Source organism: Canis aureus, chromosome 17 (genome assembly GCF_053574225.1).
Source record: "Canis aureus isolate CA01 chromosome 17, VMU_Caureus_v.1.0, whole genome shotgun sequence".
Taxonomy (NCBI): domain Eukaryota; kingdom Metazoa; phylum Chordata; class Mammalia; order Carnivora; family Canidae; genus Canis; species Canis aureus.
In genome coordinates this window covers 18,742,458-18,762,047 of record NC_135627.1, presented here as the reverse complement: position 1 = coordinate 18,762,047, position 19,590 = coordinate 18,742,458, and the positions used below count along the sequence as shown (strand labels likewise).

Below are 19,590 nucleotides of genomic sequence, written 5' to 3'. Positions count from 1 at the left end.
CAAAACCTTCAAAAAAAAAAAACTTCAAATAGTTTCCTGATGCAGTATTGGTTTGTCTGTGAACCTGATTGATGAATATTTGTGTTCTTTACTCTTTTTCCTATGGCATTATTTTATATAAGATTTGAATATCAGTTTTAGAAGATTCAAAGTGAAATAAATATTTTGACATTTTCTTTCATTAAGTGAAAGTTATGAATTTGTAATGATGCAGTTTAGCAGTAATTATGTATTCTCATTAAAATAACTCTTATGCAAACTGCAAGAGGAATTAAAAATGTCTCTTAATAGCTGCAGCTGGGACCAGTTTGGTTTTAAAGAAGAGTGAAATGAGGAGTGTTTATTTAATATAGTCAAAGAAATTAGGAATGGGTGAAATAATAAATTAGTGATGTTATCATTTATTATAATAGCGATTTTATTGTTTTGAAACTTCAGATTTAAGTGGGGTTTGAAATTTGGATTCTTAAATATTCATTAAATTTCCCTCTGAATTCAAATTTAATACAACCCATTTCTTACTCCTGATTATCAGTCTCTTTACTACCACCTTTTTTTCCTAGTAAATAAATATTTAACTATAACACTGGGCCTATTGATTGCACCTAAAATTCAGCAAAGAATAAAGAAAAGAGAAGAACTTTTGATTTTTTTTTTAAGTTGAGTTTATTTCACTGCAAGGCAAGGAAACATGCACATGAGGGTATGTGCACACACACACGCATATGCACACACACACACACACTCGGTGAAGAAATTCATTAAAAAATTTCTAAAGGGGCAAAGTTAGGGGGTTTTATTGTAAAATGTAGAATTTATGGTGGATATGCTAATTAAAGATTAAATATTTGTTCTCCAGGTAGGAAATGCATGCACAGGTCTGTACATAGTTGGTTAAAACAATAGGATTCTGTTAAAACAAATCTTTTTGTCCTGTGGTCGAGAAGTCAATTTAGGTCTAGTGACTGTTTTGTACATTTGGGGCACCCTCAGTTCTGAGTCCTTTCACAGCTTCAGCTTGTTAGGACCCACTATTGTGAAGCAGGGCATTCAGGTTTCATATCAACTCTCCAGGGTTCTGAATTTACAACAAACTCATGTATTCTTCTAGGTCTCTAAACAAGAAACAAACAAATAAACAACAAAGATTTAGCCCACACAGGCTCTTTTAAATTTGAAGGAATGATGACGAGGGAATAGCCTCTTTCTTCTACTTCCCTGTCTTTTTTTTTTTTTTTTTTAGTCAAACTTTAAATTTTGAGATAATTGTAGATTCACATGCGGTTGAAGAAGTCATACAGCCAGATCCCATGACCCTTTACCCACTTTTCCACAGTGGTGACATTTTACAAAACTGTAGTACAGTTTCACAAGCAGGACACTGACATTGATAAAGCCAGGATACAGAATGATTTATCATCCAAGGATTTCTCTTGTTGCCCAATTATAAGCATAACAACTTCCTTCCACTGTCCTTGACTCCTGGGCAACCACTAGTCTGTTCTCCATTTCTATAATTTTGTCATTCCCAGAATGCTATATAAGTGGAATCCTACAGTATATGACCTTTAGCTATTGACTGTTTTTTACTTGGCATAATTCCCTTGCGATTTATCCAAGTTGTTTTATTGATGGTTTATCCATCACTATTGCTGAGTAGCATTCTATGCTATGGATGTACCATTTCTAGACATTCAGTTATTGAAGAACATCTGGGTTGTTTCTAGTTTTTTCTATTAGGAATAAAGCTGCCGTGAACATTTGTGTACAGATTTTTGGATAAACACAGTTTTCATTACTCTGAGATAAATACCTAAGAGTGCAGTTGCTGGATCTTATGGTAATTGCCTGTTTAGTTGTATAAGAAACTACAAAATTGTTTTTCAGAGTGGCTGTACCATTTTACATTCCCACCAGCAATGTATGAGTGATTCACTTTCTCTGTGTCCTTGCCAGCATTTTGTGTTATTACTACCTTTTACTTTAGCTGTTCTGATAGGTGTGTACTGATAACTCATTGTGGTTTCAATTTGCATTTTCTTTATGGCTAATGATGTTGAACATCTTTTTCATGTGCTCATTTCTCTGCCTCTTTAATATACACTAATTTACCTTTTCTGCTTACTCTCCTTTTCATCTATTACCCTGATCAGCAAATTTATAATTCAGCTCGCATTTATTTCATGTCTACGTCTGCTCCTTGAGAAGCACAAAACGGCTCACCGTTGCCTCTGGGGATGATGAGTTCCCACCCTGAGAGGGCTGATGTCTAGGCCAGAGCCCTGTCTGCTGTGGGTGTCCAAGCAGCTGGCTCTTGATGCAGAGAGTGCAGAATTTTCCTGACTCCAAACCTCTGCTGAATGCTGTGTTTAGGTTGTTAAAAACCACTATTTGTACCGTATTGCAGAGTCTTCTCATTTAAACAGATTCTTCATTTGGTCTCTACAACTGCTTGAGCAAGAGCACAGGAACAAGCAATCAGCTCTAGAATAAACATACTGCAAGAAAAAAAGATGTTCTCAGAAGGCAAGCGTAATATTCAAGGAGGCATTTCTGCCTTCAGCTAAACAGCCTTTTACAGTACCCCCAAGCAAGTTATCAATGCCCCTGGTTAGATTATGATTCTTTTGTTGATGCTCAACTCCCCAAAAGACCACCAGAAAACCCAGGATTGGGGCAAGCTAAGTTCATTAGGTTCATGTGTTAGGAGAGAACACTATTCTGGTATCTCAGAAGGGGGGAGGGTGTGTTCTGAAAGTTTAGGTCCTGGACTCATGGGCCTTAAGATGTGCCTTGCAGAGTAGGAAACTGGTTGGAATTGAGTTTTTGGTTAGCCATAACTTTCACATTGGTAAGTATCAAGAGGTAAGGCTATCAAAATAAGTCTTAATGAGTAGGCTGTTACCGCTGGTAAGTAACATGTTTGGTTGCTCCTAGTCTGTTCCCAGGAGAAGTTCCTGCAGCACACAACTAGGTTATCTTACTTGGTCTCAGTATTGGTTAACTTGGAGATGGGAAGCTATATCTGGTCCCAGGGCTGCCATTACAGAGCAAGGGAATTGTATTCTTTCGGTTCCCACTATAAATATGCATACTAAGTAAACTGCACCTGTGCCAGTTATATACGTGTGTGTGTGTGTGTGTGTGTGTGTGTGTGTATTCTTTCTTTTTGCCTCTCAGTTCCTATCATTGCCTGGCTTGTGATATTGGAGCTGGATCATGTGAACATTTCTGTCTTGTCTGCTGGTATGATATTATGCATTGTTAGTAGAGGGTACTGGAGCAACACTGAAGAAAGTTGCTGGTTCCAGTGTGATTCTCTGTGCTTGCCCCTGGACATTTAACACAGGACATCCAGTGACAATAGCACAAAGCAAGAAACTTTCTGGAGTCTCTCTGGAAACCCAGAAGCAGTTTTCCACACACATTCAGTTCTGCTGGCCCCCCAGAAGGCTGTTTTCTTCTCACCAGCCCCAGCTTCTGTCACCTCATCAGACTTTGTCATCATCCAGAAGGCCATAGCTGTTCCCTCTCCAGTAATGTCTGGGTCTCAGTCCTGGGAGGGCATGGGAGTTTCTTCCAAGATTTGCTCTTTTCTTGAGGGCTCTGCCTCTGTCCCATATGTCCCATATCTATATCCTTGAGAATTCTCTTTACCACTTCATAGTCAATCTTTGTCAGTATTTTATATTGAGCTCTTTCTGGTGAAGTTGCATGTGGTTTTTGCTTTCTTACTGGATCCTGACTGTTATAGAATTGCTACTGTATTGGCCTCAGGAGATACCGCCATAACAGTTAGAATTTGGGATTGCTTTGGTGTTGACCTAGGACTTGAACACAATGTCAAGCCCTTGGCTAATGGAAAATGGGATGCTGGTACTGTTGAATCATGATTCCATTCATATGCAGCGGAATCATATTAATGAGGTTATTACCTATGGCTGATTGTGATGAAGAGTCACCTGAAGCAAGGGTCTTGGAAGCCAACCCAAGCTGCCACATTTGAACCTTGGGGTAGTAATGATGGCTACAAAGACAGGGGTGTAGAGTGAATACTATTGAGCACACTGAATGATTACAGAAAGAAAGTGACAAGCTCAGGGCCTTGAACTCTCAGCTAAAGTCATGGCCAAAGAACTATAGAGCTTCTATGACAGCCTTAATAATCTCTAATAATCTCTTGTTTATTATAGCAACAGAGCTGATATTGCTAAAGTTAAATATAAACTTTCTGTGTATGGGTTGTTGAATTATAATGCCAATTAATTCACAATCTTCTCATGCTTCTCATTTCAAAGTGAGGGCATTAACTGGGAGAGAATAGAGTCCTGTGCTTGGTATGAGGACATTGGGTGTCACCCACATGAAACAGTCTTGAGCCATCAAGTCACTGTGAGCCTCCCTTACCACTAAAGTGGTTGGTCTAACTGGGTCTGTGACGAGCTTATCTTTGCTTGAAAATTTTGTGATAGCATTATCTGGGGCAGATGCTTTAAAAGTGGATGTTCATTTCTTTAAGACCTCACTGCCATTGATCCTGGTTTTCTAGATGCATCACAAGGGCGAAATCTCAGCATGTTCCAGAGGGACGGGTACACACTATGACCCAAGGGTAAATAGTTTACAGACCAATAAAACATGCAAGACTTTGCTATTACGTATCTTCGGAACTCTGTGAAACACACATACAAGTGGATCTGAAAGACGTTAGGCCAGAGGGGGGGGCAGAATGCAACAGTAAAGAAGGCTGAGTTCTTTGATATGAATGTACTTACTAATGAGTCTAGTTTTAGTGTGTGTCACCAGCAGTGACATGTACCACTTTAATGCTTAATGCTACCTACTTTGTACCCATTACACAGCCTTCAAAATAGTCTTGCACATAGTAATTCAATACGTACATATTTACTGAATTGATGCAAAATCTCAGTGTCTAACCCCTACAACCAAACATGTTATCAAAAGAGAAAAGGGATAGTAGTAAATATATAATAGAGAATTTACACTGCAAGTAATAAGGGTAAAAGAGGTCATAGCCAGCCCAAAAGTATGCGATGGCCATTTATGGATCGCTAAAATGGTTTTAAACAAGAATAAGTATACCATAAAAAGCCATACAATAATGCATATATACTCACCTTCATGATTACATGGGGAATGTCTTTTTCAAATATTTGGGAAAAGAAATCATAAGCAGAAATGGATTGTCGAGTTAGCATACATCCTATGTATGATGATTGGTTCTTACATTTCTTACTAGTTCCTAAGTGAATAAGATGACTGGAGAAGTAAGCAGTTAGGCTCCTAGAAACAACCCAGAAACTTAAAAAGCCCTTATGGATAGGATCATATGTATAAGATCTCTGTTTCTGGACTCAAACTTGTCTCTCAAACTCAAACATCTTTAAATTTGAAAGTAAGGACACATACTAGAAAAATTTGCTAGGAAACGTGTATTATTATCATCATAGAGGAAAAGATGTTTCTCCACTTGAAGTAATACTCCACATTACCCCTTTATCTTAAGACATTATTTTCTATAATGAATGATGTTTAGGTTTGATGTTTATTGCCATGAGACAGTAACAGCTAACAATAATTTAGGCGTTTTCTCAAATCCTTGTTTCTAATTCTACTCTGTGCTAAAAATTGCAACTGACTCTTTTGAATAACTTGCAACTGGCAAGTTTATGTAATTTTCTTTATTTAAGAAACTCTAGATCAACCTGCTAGTCACCGAATGTACAGACTAACACACACACACATACACACACACATAGATGCACAGGTGTAGGTAGAGACTACCTGCTAACTAACGTCTAAACAAGGAAAAAATAATGTCATGAGTTATGGTTTGCTATTCTTTGAAATAGCATGTTAAGAAAGAGATACTAATACATATCAGAAAATTAAAATGATTTCAGGTTTCCTTAAGTTTATTTTTGATGCTGACATGGATTTCATAGCTCAGAGATCTTTCAGTGCTGTTATCTGTGATCAAGATTGCATATTTAATTAAATGAAACCATTAACACCTTCAGAGTTCAAACAGTACTCTGACTTACAATGGAACATCTTAATTTCCATGCATTTCTGCAGTTGTGACACATATATACTTATAAGAAGTTGACACTGTGAGGAGTATATGTACAGACACACACTCTTCCTGACACATACTGCATCAGGGGGGCACCAAATTGCATAATCTTTATTTCTATTGACAACAGCAGCAAAGATCTTTGCCTCCCCTTTCCTCTGATCAATTCCCTCCTTAGCATTGGTGCTTGCCTTCTCTGGATCTCACTAGAGTTTCAGCTGGATTTTCTCATCATGACGAAGACTTACTGCCTCTGTAACTAGAGTTGGAAGTATTTTGCCTCCAGTTCTCCACATCCTCCCAACTCCCAGACCCAGCCAACTCCTTTTTTGGGGCTTCTACAAAATTGCCTTACAGTTGGCACCATTCCATCAAAGAATCTGGAAAAAGCATGTAAATAACTACCCAGTGCCTTGCTCAAACTTATTCCTTGCCAACAATAAGATTGTGTCTAAAGTCAAGGGGCTTGTGGTGCTTTCAACCTTTGAGTTAATTCTCTGCTCCCCTCCCCCCACTCCCACTCCTACTTAACATCATCTTAGTGATGGCTTTTACTCTTGGAGAAGGTTCCATCTTTAAGCCACAGAATATTGTGTTAATTAAATGTCAGGTATGATCAATACTGGAACTCCTTAACTGGTGGGTCGTGGCCATTGCTATGTTATGCAGAAGTAACAGGTATCTTAACATATCGATCAGTTCAGCCCCTTGGGCTACCACTGGCAGGATTTGGTTATATCTGGGCACAAAGAACCTGATCAATTTAAGTCTGTGCAAAAGGCTAGTACCAAATTCTTTAGGAGGCTTATACTTTCTAAAATTTCAAGTAGCATCCCTGGGATGTAGACAGATATGAATAATGTAGATAGAGATTTAGCAGTCTAAGAAAATAATTGGAAGACATGAATGAGTTTTAACGTATTTGCAGAGCAATCTCATGAGCTTGTAACTCAGAATAGCATGTGGCAAAATAAATCATCTGCTGACTCTTTCTTAATCTCTGCCATCTTAATGGAATAGCAAGTTTGCCTCTAGGTATCCCTGAGATATGGGTGTAAATGGAGATTAATTATATATTTAAATTTCTTTCTAGGTATCAGACACAGGCTGTTACGTTCTAAAATTATCAGGTATAATGTTGATTTTTGTTTAGTCTATAAGTGATTTATTGACCTTCTCAATATGTTGCCTTCAAATTATAGTGTAAATAAAATCAAATACTTTTTAAATTAAATGAAATAATTAAAGGGAGAAACTCAATGCTGATTTTTTTCTAGGTCACGGTTTTGATTTTTAAATATTTATATTTTAATGACAAACTGGAGTTATTCTTCTTAAATAATGTACAGTTGTTAGAGAAAGTTTGAACTACTGCTTTTATCATTCAAGTGGTAACAGAGTTGTTAACCAACTAACTGCTAGTGGCATAAACAATAGGGACATCTTATTTCATTATTACAAGAATAGAGCTAAGCGGTGCTGGACTTACCAGAGAAGTCGCTGCCTTCCACCTTTCTCCCTGGACTCCTGAGCATGTGGGCTTTCTGCTTCTGCTGGGCCCTGCATGGTCACAACGGGGCTGCTGCAGCAACTGGTGTTTTATCCTCTTACACCCACAGGTAAGGCAGGACAAATGGTTTCCTTCTGAGCACTTCTTTTATCCTAGGAAGGGATACCTCTTCAAGAAGCCCCTCCAGCAGACTTCCTATTACATTTCACAATGTTAATTTTCTGAAAACTGGTGGTATCTACCATTTATGTGTTTTTTATAAAGATTTTATTCATTTACCTGAGATAATGAGCATGAGTGGGGGGAGGGTAGGAGCAGAGGGAGAGGGAGAAGCAGACTCCCCAGTGAGCAGGAAGCTCAAAACAGGCTTGATCCCAGGACTCAGATCATGACCTGAGCTGAAGGAAGACGCCTAACCAACTGAGCCACCCAGGTGCTCCTACCATTTATGTTTTGAAATCATTAGATACAATGATACTAAAGTTGCTCTTGGAATGTTTTTCTTAAGAGTGTAAACAACTAATTCGGTTGATATGTCAGAGAGAGATTTTTGTAAATATAAACCATAGTTAACCACCTAACTTTAATTTAGTAACAGTAAAGAAAGAAACATAGGTTAACGCTTAAGACTGAAAGCTTTGAATTTAGATCAACTTGAGTTCAGTTTCGTAATTTCTACTAACTAGGTGGGTGTCCTTGGGAAATTTACTTAGCTTTTCTGATTCTTGGTTTTCTCAACTGAAAAAATGGGAATCATACAGCATTTCACTCATAGAGATGATATGAAGTTTAACTTAATTGAAATGACATTATGTTTAAAACAGTAAATGCTCAATTAATGGCAGCTATTACTATACTTTTACTAATGAATAAGGGAAATTGAGGAAAATGCCCATGTTCTTAAGCATAGAAAATGATAAATGTGGATTTGGTCTCCAATCATTCTAAATTCAGAGTCCATGTTCTCCAATCATCACAAGATTTATTGTATCTTATTTCTCATAGTAATTCCACTAGTATTTTGTAGACACAGACATTGAATACATAGTATAGCTTCATTAATTGACTAGTTATTTAATTAAAGAGAAATAGAAAAACATCCTATATGTAACAATGAGATTCATAGATTTTGTATATGTTTTACTTTGCTGTTTATAAATTATGATATTAATCCTGCTATGAGTTTGTATGTAGAGCATATGTATATCATGGGATTTTTTGAAAGGCAACTTTTAAGGTTATAATAAAAATTGCTTTCTCAAACTATAATTGAAAGTTCCAGGAATATGTAATTTGAGAATCAAAACACGATTCTATATATTTAAGAGACTTCTTATAACAGTGTTTTATATTTCTGAGAATAGAATACAGCTTTGCAAATGATTTCCAAACTCTATGCATGTGTTTGGAAGCTGGCTGGCTCACTTCTACTTTAGATATTGGTCTATGCACAAAAAAATCATTAAGCAGACATCAGATAACATTTTTTTAACTTATTACCTCAGAGAAAGAGACACTAAATAATTAGAGAAGTGGTTCAGGGAGCCATTGGTTATTGGCAAGAATCCTTTGTAAGATTCAGGATATGTTAAGGTGGAAGAGACTGTTAGTGTTAAGATTAAATTAATATCTCCTTACAGATTTTATTATTTGTCTGAGGCATCATGCCTGGCATGAAAATAAACAAATATTACCTATTATTACTTACATTATTAATTGCAGATAGTTACATATTTTGAAAGATTCTATTTGTTTCCTAGAACTCCTGTAACAAATGACCACACATTGGATAGCTTAAAACAATAGAAACTTACTTTCTTACAGCTATAGAAGCCAGAAGTCCAAATCAAGGTGTGAGCAAGGTCGGTTCCTTCCAGATGCTTGGAGAGTGAACCTTTCCATGTTTCATCTACTAGCTACTGGTAGCTGTTGGTAGTTCTTTGGTGGTCATTGGCTTGCAGATTCATCACTCCTTTCTCTGCTTCCCTCTGCATATTGTCTTCTCCTTTGTGTTTGTCTTCTCTTCTTATTATAAATATATTGTTATTGAATATACGGTCCACCTCAGAAGCCAAGATGGCCTCATTATCAAAATCTTTAACTTAATTATATCTGCAAAAACTTTTTTCCCCCAGAGTCTCATTCACAGATTCTGGGTGGACATATCTTTTGGATATGTTCAACCTATTATAGGTTTATATAGTTCATCCTAACTGTTCAACCTATTATAGGCTTAAAAAATATGTTAATGTCTGTTTTGAATTTCTTAGCAAACTAGACCTAACTTTTGTATCTGGATAAGAATGACTTGGATCACTTACCGAAAATGGAAATTTCAGAGCTATTTCCCAGAGGTCTGATTGAGTAGCTGTAGGGCCACATATGTACCTGTTCAGGAAGCACTGACAATGAGTCTGATGTAGTTAAGCTTTAGGTACATTCTGAGAAACATAGTTAATAGCAGACTAATCCTAGGAAGAACAAAATAAAATATTAACCTAAAACTTTGCTTTGGTAAAACTTTGCCACAGGTCCATATGACATCATTATATTGTAATACAAAATTGTCAGGGTTTTAAAAAGTTTTTAATTTTGAAAACTAATTACTCAACAGAAAGCTTAAGTGAGTATTCATCAAGATAAACAGTTTGAGAAGATGGTATTACAAGATCAATTGAAATATTTTTCTTCCAAATCTTATCCTGCAAAATAAATCTTAAAAGCATGTAACTGTAATTGGTAAGTGAGAGGCAAATGTATTAGAGCACAGATTTGAGACTGTGTCCACTTTAACTGTCTCCACTGACTGACTCCCTTCTTCATTGTTCTATTTCAGATTGGTGTTAGGATCTTTTTCAGGCTAGCCCTGTACCGTAAGCACACTATGTCACCTTTCCAGACTTAAAGTTCAAACTATCATAATTAAAGTCATTCAAAGTAACCTTGGAAATTTCATAATTTGGTCAGAATTGTTCAAGCTCCTGTGTGTGAGAGAGGCTTTGTGTGTGTGTGTGTATGTGTATGTGTGTGTGTGTGTGTGTGTGTGTGTATGGGTGGGTGTATGGTCATGTATTTTAAAAGTAAATATTTTTATCTTTTGCTTAGATGCTCTTTACTCTCAGTGCATTTCTAGGTCTCCCATTTGCTAATTGCAAATGGAGTTATAGTAGCTAACTAACTCCTTGCTTTTCAAAGTGTGCTTTGTAACCAGCTTGCCATTAATTGAGCATTTACTATTTTAAACATAATGTTATTTCAATTAAGTTAAACTTCATATCATCTCTATGAGTGAAATGCTGTATGATTCCCATTTTTTCAGTTGAGAAAACCAAGAATCAGAAAAGCTAAGTAAATTTCCCAAGGACACCCACCTAGTTAGTAGAAATTACGAAACTGAACTCAAGTTGATCTAAATTCAAAGCTTTCAGTCTTAAGCGTTAACCTATGTTTCTTTCTTTACTGTTACTAAATTAAAGTTAGGTGGTTAACTATGGTTTATATTTACAAAAATCTCTCTCTGACATATCAACCGAATTAGTTGTTTACACTCTTAAGAAAAACATTCCAAGAGCAACTTTAGTATCATTGTATCTAATGATTTCAAAACATAAATGGTAGGAGCACCTGGGTGGCTCAGTTGGTTAGGCGTCTTCCTTCAGCTCAGGTCATGATCTGAGTCCTGGGATCAAGCCTGTTTTGAGCTTCCTGCTCACTGGGGAGTCTGCTTCTCCCTCTCCCTCTGCTCCTACCCTCCCCCCACTCATGCTCATTATCTCAGGTAAATGAATAAAATCTTTATAAAAAACACATAAATGGTAGATACCACCAGTTTTCAGAAAATTAACATTGTGAAATGTAATAGGAAGTCTGCTGGAGGGGCTTCTTGAAGAGGTATCCCTTCCTAGGATAAAAGAAGTGCTCAGAAGGAAACCATTTGTCCTGCCTTACCTGTGGGTGTAAGAGGATAAAACACCAGTTGCTGCAGCAGCCCCGTTGTGACCATGCAGGGCCCAGCAGAAGCAGAAAGCCCACATGCTCAGGAGTCCAGGGAGAAAGGTGGAAGGCAGCGACTTCTCTGGTAAGTCCAGCACCGCTTAGCTCTATTCTTGTAATAATGAAATAAGATGTCCCTATTGTTTATGCCACTAGCAGTTAGTTGGTTAACAACTCTGTTACCACTTGAATGATAAAAGCAGTAGTTCAAACTTTCTCTAACAACTGTACATTATTTAAGAAGAATAACTCCAGTTTGTCATTAAAATATAAATATTTAAAAATCAAAACTGTGACCTACTGTTTTCCCATAGTGGCTACACCAATTTACATTCTCACCAACAGTAAACAAGAATTCTTTTTTTTCCACATCTTCGCCAGCACTTGTTATTTCTTGTCATTTTGATAATAGCCATTCTGAAAGGTATAAAGTGATATCACATTGTAGTTTTGATTTTTATTTGCCTGATAAGTAGTGATATTGAACATTTTTTCATGTGTCTATTGGCCAGCTATATGTCTCTTTTGGAAAAATGTCTCTGTGTATCCTTTATCCATCTTTTAATTAGTTTGTTTGCTTTTGATTATTGCTTTTTGTTGGCTTTTTGATCTGTTGATGGTTTCCTTCACTGTGCAGAGCTTTTTAGTTTGATGTATTCCCATTTGTTTATTTTTGCTTTTGTTTTCCTTGCCTTTGGAGTTGGATCCAAAAAATCATTAAGACTAAGGTCAAAGAGCTTACTGACTATGTTTTCTTCTAGAGTTTTATGATTTCAAATATAACATTCAAGTCTTTAATCAATTGTTTATTTGAGATTTCTCTTGTTTCTTGAGGTAGGCCTGTATTTCTTTGAACTTCTCCCAAAATCATTTTGCTGCATCCCATATATATACATATATATGTGTGTGTGTATGTATATTTGAAATTTTATAGGTATATATAATATATAAATATATAATTTTATATACATATATAAAATATATACAAACATATACAAATTATATATATGTGTGTGTGTGTGTGTGTGTATATATATATGTATGTATGTATATGGAACATCTGGTCTGATGTATAATTTAAGGCCAGTGTTTCCATATTGATTTGCTGTCTGGATGATATATCCATTATAGTAAGTGGGGTGTTAAAATTTCCTACTACATTGTATTGCTGTCAATTTCTCCCTTTATGTATGTTAATACTTGCTTTATATATTTTGGTGATTTTATGTTGAGTCCATTTTTATAAATGTTATGTCTTATTATTAGATTGACTCTTTTACCATTATGTAGTATTCTTCTTTATCTTTTATTACAGTCTTTGTTTTAAGTTAAATTTTGTATGATAACACATTTAACTACACCTGCTTTCTTTTTGTCTCCATTTGCATGGAATATCTTTTCCATCCTACATTTTCAGTCTATTGTGTCCTTATACCTGAAGCAAGTTTCTTGTAGAAAGTATGTAGATTTATCTCATTTTTATTTTTATTTATTTATTTAAGTATTTAGTCATTTATTTATTTTAGAGACAGAGAGAGAGCATGTACATGCACGCACACACCAAGTGTATGTATGTGGGGGTGGGGACAGAGGGAGAGGGAAAGAGAGGGGGAGAATCTCAAGCAGAGTCTGCTGGCTGTAAGCCAGGGTTTCAAGACCCTGAGATCAAGAACTGAGCCGAAATCAAGAGTTATATGCTCAACCAGCTGAGTTCCCCAGGTGTCCTGATTTATCTCATTTTTAAAGCTATTTAGCCACTGTGTCTTTTGATTGGAGAATTTAGTTCATCTACATTTAAAGTCATTATTGGTAAGTATGTACTTATTGCTCTGTTGTTGTTTTCTGGCTGTTTTTATAGTTCCTCTCAATTTGTTTCTTTTTTTCTCTTGTGGTTTGATAATTTCCTTTAGTTATAGGTTTAGATTCATTTCTTATTTTCTTTGTGTATTTACTGTTAAGTTTTTGCTTTGTGATCACCATGAGGTTCACACATATCATCCTGTGTGTTAATGGTCTACTTTAAGTTGTTGGAACTCAGATTTGAACACACAGAATCTGTATTTTAACAAATTATCCCCAAAGATTCCTGTGCTCATTAAAGTTTGAGAAGCTGAACAAACTTATGTAATGCTTCAAACAGTTCAGCAGTTGCTTTAAATATAGGAGACATTCCTTGCAACTGTCTTAAGGTAACCTTTCCCATGAGATTTCCAGAATTCAAACTGTTGAAATAATGTTGGGTTACTCGAGGCTTCTGTACTAATCGTAAGAAAGCTGTAAAAACTGGGATAAACTTGTATTTTATGGAGAACAAAAACATACATTACAATTTTTGGAACTACTTGAAATACCAAGACATGATCCTTAGTGGTTTGTAGCTAGTCACCTAGCAAGATTTATATACAAATATATATATTCATATTTATATACATATATATATATACATATATATGAAGTCCTGAGTCACATGTCACATTGCTAGGAATAAATTAGAGCTATTATTGAATGATGAAATGCAGCTGTAGTATTTTACTACAGAATAAAGATAGATTATTTTTCAGAATTTTCCAAATATTTTGTCTTTAATATCGTGTAGATTTGTTAAAGATTAGTATAAACCAGATAGGTCACTAGTGTTTATCTTAAAATTAATTTTACATAGCAAGTCATGTATAATATTTTATTTCTTCTTTAAGGCAAGATATATCCATGAAATTTTATAAAATGTAAAATACACGCTGTAAACTCTGTTAAAGATTAATATAAGTGAAAACTGAGGCAGAATATAGAGAAAGTCAAGCAACAGACCAAAACATAGTTAAACTATTGGACATAAAAGTGTCATTTTAAGTTATTGGGGGGAGAATTTGTTTAGTAATTGATATTAGGGCAGTAGGCTAAACATTTATGAAAAACTAGACTTTCTACATCTCGCATTATACCTTAAAATAATTTACTAATCAGTAATTCCAAACATTGCTTTTATTATCACTTGTAAGGAGACTTTTAAAATATATGTTTTTTTTTTTAATTCACTCCTCCTCCCTAAAATTTTGATAACAGACACAATCTGTATCTCCTGATGAGAATGCATGTTCAAGAATCTAGGAAGAGGAAAGTTTTAAATGTAATAAAATAATGAAAGAATTAAATAAGAACTTAAGTGAATATATATAAATAGGGTGATTAATCCCCATCAAAGGGAAATAATAAAAGATAAAATTCACAAAACATATATTGACATATTGAACAATGTATTTGATAAGCCTTCTGAATTATAAAAATAATCATAAACAAAATCTTAAAATTATGTCTGTTTATATCCATCCTGACAAATGGAAAGGTTTTTTTTTTTTTTTAAGATTTTATTTATTTATTCATGAGAGACACAGAGAGAGAGGCAGAGACATAGTCAGAGAAAGAAGTAGGCTCCTTGCAGAGAGCCTGATGTGGGTGGGACTCAATCTGTGAACCCAGGATCATGCCCTCAGCCAAAGGCAGATGCTCAACCGCGGAAGCCAACTAGGCATCCCAACAAATAGAAAGGTAACGGTTGTTCCTTACCTAGTTTATTTATGCATTTAAAAATTTTCATCCAGGGATGCCTGAATGGCTCAGGAATACTGAGCCTTTTTTGGAATGGAATACTCATGATCATGTTATTTTACCCACCCACCTATCTCACAAGGATTTTACTGTAATCTCCACTTGATATTTGAGAATATATGGTTTGAAGCAGTTACCCAAGCGGTTGTCCAACATTTACAATTAGTAAATGTTTGAGCTTGAATTTGAGCCCAGTAATGTCTAATGTTAAAGTGTTTGAAATTCCTATAATGAATTTTCTCTAAGTTACTTTTTAATTAGCAATAATCACGCCTTGGATAAACCTCATTGGCTATGATACTGCCACTGCACAAAGCTCTAGGTTACTTTTTAGATCTTAGAGCCATCATCTGGGATTTCTAGATTCATCGATCACAGCTTTGAAATCATTTCACTTCCATTGTGGATGTGGTTTGATTAACCATTAGGAGGGATGAGCTTGGCGTTCAGAATTCTGGGTCCCTCTGGAATTGACATTTAGAAAGAGATAAGTATCTTAGCCACATATAGTGTTAATTAGAAAAGTATATAACTCTCTAATTAGTTTCTATTATACATAAAGCCAATAGCCTATTAAAAAACACAATAATTGCCTCAGTGGTTACTTATGTTTTTCTAATTGATTCTTCTGTCTTATTTTCCTTGTCTGTCTAATACTTAAGTCTGTATAAAACATCTCAGATTCTCATTTTACTTAGCTTTATTTTTAATGCTTCTGTTCTTTGCACTATGCAAACTATTTTATAAAATAGTGATGATTATCCTGGACAATAAGTCAGAGTTTATTTCATATACAGAGTTAATATCAACTTTTAATTAATGATTAGTGTACAAGCATAATTAATGCCTTTTTTCTGTGCTTGGATAGAAACATTTTGATTTTAACTCTCTGTTGAATTGTCTCAAACAGAGAAAAAAATTAGAGCCTTTTCTCTTTTGTCCATTTGCAGTAAAGTGGGAAGAAGGCTGGGACCTCACCAGTAATAGAGAATGCCCAGCATTCTTTTTTTTTCTATTATTATTAACTTTTTATCTTGCCAACCAACAAAACAACTATGAAAATTTTATGTGTAAAAATATATATTTTACAATATAAAGTAGAATGAAGGGGATCCCTGGGTGCTCAGTGGTTTAGTGCCTGCCTTCAGCCCAGGACGTGATCCTGGAGTCCCGGGATCAAGTCCCACATGGGGTTCCCTGCATGGGGTCTGCTTCTCCCTCTGCCTGTGTGTCTGCGTCTCTCTCTCTCTCTCTCTTTCTCTGTGTGTGTGTGTTTCTCATGAATAAATAAATAAAATATTAAAAAAATAAAGTAGAATGAAATAATCTTGGATTAAAGGACAATTTTCTCAAGGAATTTTCTGTCTATGAGAAGTTCTTCGTAACCTTATAGAACAGAACAGAAATTTTACTTCTCAGTATTGGGCAACACCAGATTTAAATATTCAACTTATTTCAATTCTTATGGTATGCCCATTTTTTGGATCCATTTATCAATCTGGTGACCTGCATTCTCTCCTAGTTCTTTGTTTTATCACAGTTATTATGAAAAATCCAGAGTCACAAAGGTATGTTGGTGAAAATTGAAGCAACAGTCAATATAACTTCACTTAATTGAGACATTCTGACAGTAGTGAGAGGAGTTGAAGAAGAATGGCCTTCACTACTTCTTTAATTCTCCCATAATCTCCCAGATATTCTGGGAAGAAAGTGGATGCTGGCAAACCAGGTTAACTATAAAGAGGTGGGCTGAAGTTTATTTGACTTAGGTCCAGGGATACACAACTTAGTTCCTGGATTATAAGGTAGAGCTGTCAGGAGTTCATCTAAGAATGATGAGGTAGACTCTAGACTTGTTCTTATTTGTGGACTCACTTGGAAAACAGTGGTGGTAGTGCATTTGCCTGGGTGATGTTGAATCTATTTAAGAAGCTACTCTTAAAGAGCTTTATTATTGCACATTGTATATATACATTGATACAGATCATTTCTTGTCTCATCATTAGAACAATTCAGGGAAGATGCCTACCATCATGGGAATGCTTTTAGGTTATTTCCTGGAATCATCCATGCTAAAAAGTAATGAAGTGAGTATCTTTAAAGCTATTCAGTATTTTCATTCAAAAACATACTTAATGACTCATCACTATATGAAATGACTTTCAAGAACTCAAAAGCTATGGGCAAGCCCGGGTGGCTCAGAGATTTAGTGCCGCCTTCAGCCTGGGGCGTGATCCTGGAGACCTGGGATCGAGTCCCAAGTCAGGCTCCCCGGATGGAGCCTACTTCTCCCTCTGCCTGTGTCTCTGTCTCTCTCTGTGTCTCTCATGAATAAATAAATAAATAAATCTTAAAAAAAAAAGAACTCAAAAGCTAGCTGTATATTCAATAAAGACTTGATATTCTTTCCTCTCAGATATTTGAATATATAAAATTATATACTGATACTGTTCTTCTAGTAGCATTATCAGAATAATTTCCTAGTTATATGTTAGAAAAACTAAAATCAGTTTATATTCTTGAACATTGAAAATAAGACTTGGTTACAGATAACCTCCTATGTAGATAAATGTGGCAAGAGTAAGATGAAATGGACTCAAACAAGAAAGCAAGTATTCCAATAAAAAATGAAAATTTGTCTTTCCTCAAAATTTTATTGTGTATATGTGTGTATGTGTGCATATATGTTTTTATATCTATATATCTTTTCCCACTTTGTCACTATTTCTTGCCACTTAGTTTGTCATTTTTATCAAATAGAAATAGCAGGAAACTGATGAAAGTTGTCTCAAAAATTGCAAAAAAAAAATGACACTATCTTCATGGCTAAATATTTACCTTATTTTTTAAATTTAGAAATTTAAAATTGGTAAATATAATGTAAGAAACATTCAAAAATATACATTTTGAGTACGGTTACAACTAAATTCTAATTTGTGATTTTGCTTTCTGGGACTCATTTGAAGCTAAGTAGCTCAAGAATGCAAACTGGAAATATGGAGACTTGACTTCTAGTCTATCATAAGCTATGTGACATCACATGAGTCACTTAAACTGTCTGGGTTTTAGTTTCCAAGGTATAAAATAGGATATTATTGAACTTTAACATACTTTGTAATTCTGACAGTCTACGAGGTAGAAGTAAACCAGAGCCAGGTGACTGAAACAATGACAAGTGCCAGAATCAGGTGATACATTAATGAATATACAGGAAACAAAGATGGTTTTCTGGAGTTTGATTCTACAAACCCTAGGGTTTGGCCAGTTATTCAAGCCTTGAAATTAAAAGTCTCTTTCAGCAAGAAGTGAGAATAAATATGCAATCAGAAAACAGTTTATCAGAAATAAGAAGAATGTTAGAAAGCTATAGAGATGCCATATCGAGAGGAAGAATTGTCATATGTTCATGCCTACTACTATACAGCAAGCACTAATATCACTTTTGCCTCTCATTTGTCTTGAACAGAAAAGAATTTCTCTCAATACATGAATAAATTACCTGAGTTGTGAAGGTTAAGTAATTTGTCCAGTATCACATTAAATTATAACTTGGATTCTAGCTGTGTTTGTTTGTTTGTTTGTTTTTTACCACTACTGACTGCTTATAGCAGTTATTGCCAAGCCTAGTTTGACCCTGGAGTTCTCTGGGTGCAGTTTATTTCATTTTTTAAAAGATTTTATTTATTTATTCATGAGAGACACAGAGAGAGGCAGAGACATAGGCGGAGAGCCTATGCAGAGCCTCCTCTGTAGGGAGCCTGATGCAGGACTCGATCCTGGAACCCCAGGATCACGCCCTGAGCCAAAGGCGTAGATGCCCAACCACTGAGCCACCTGAGAGTCTCTACGTGCAGGTTAAAAATACAGATTGCTAGGCATCGTCTTGAACTACTGGCATCAAAACTCTGGAATGCAGCTGTGGAATTGGTTTTGCTGGAGAGTTCTCCAAACAACTTTGCTGCCAGCCTTGTTTGAGAAAGATGGTAGTCCAAAGTCCCTGCAGAAAACAGGACTGAGGAACAGTAGCTAAATATACTGCAGTCTGTAATATGTGATTACTCAGGCAGGTTTTCTAAAGTTTTATTTTCTAGCAGTATTGTAATTCTATCTATCTCAAGCCCTATAGCCCTTCCTCCTCCAGCTGTTTTACTGCATTGAATTTGTTGGTAAGTATTCAAGAAGTACCCCCCCCCCCCCGCAAAAAATACCATTTCACTTTGTTTCTTTCTTGGAAGAAAGTCTCTTAAATTATAGTATAAAATAGTTTTTAACTGTAATCACATTTACTGAAATAAATGCAATGTAAACCCCACATGAGTCAGATTCCGTTTGTCCCATGGATTTGAAGCTTCTTGCTAATTGATACTTTCAAAAGTCTTAGTAC

At 35.6% G+C, this 19,590-nt stretch overlaps 1 protein-coding gene and 1 pseudogene across 6 annotated transcripts in view; one reads left to right on the top strand and one right to left on the bottom strand.

The window, feature by feature from the left end:
- GPC5 (glypican 5) overlaps positions 1-19,590 on the top strand; it is a 1,330,718-nt gene that overhangs the window by 124,725 nt on the left and 1,186,403 nt on the right. The window lies entirely within an intron of this gene.
- LOC144288175 (U4 spliceosomal RNA) lies at positions 15,407-15,524 on the bottom strand (annotated as a pseudogene).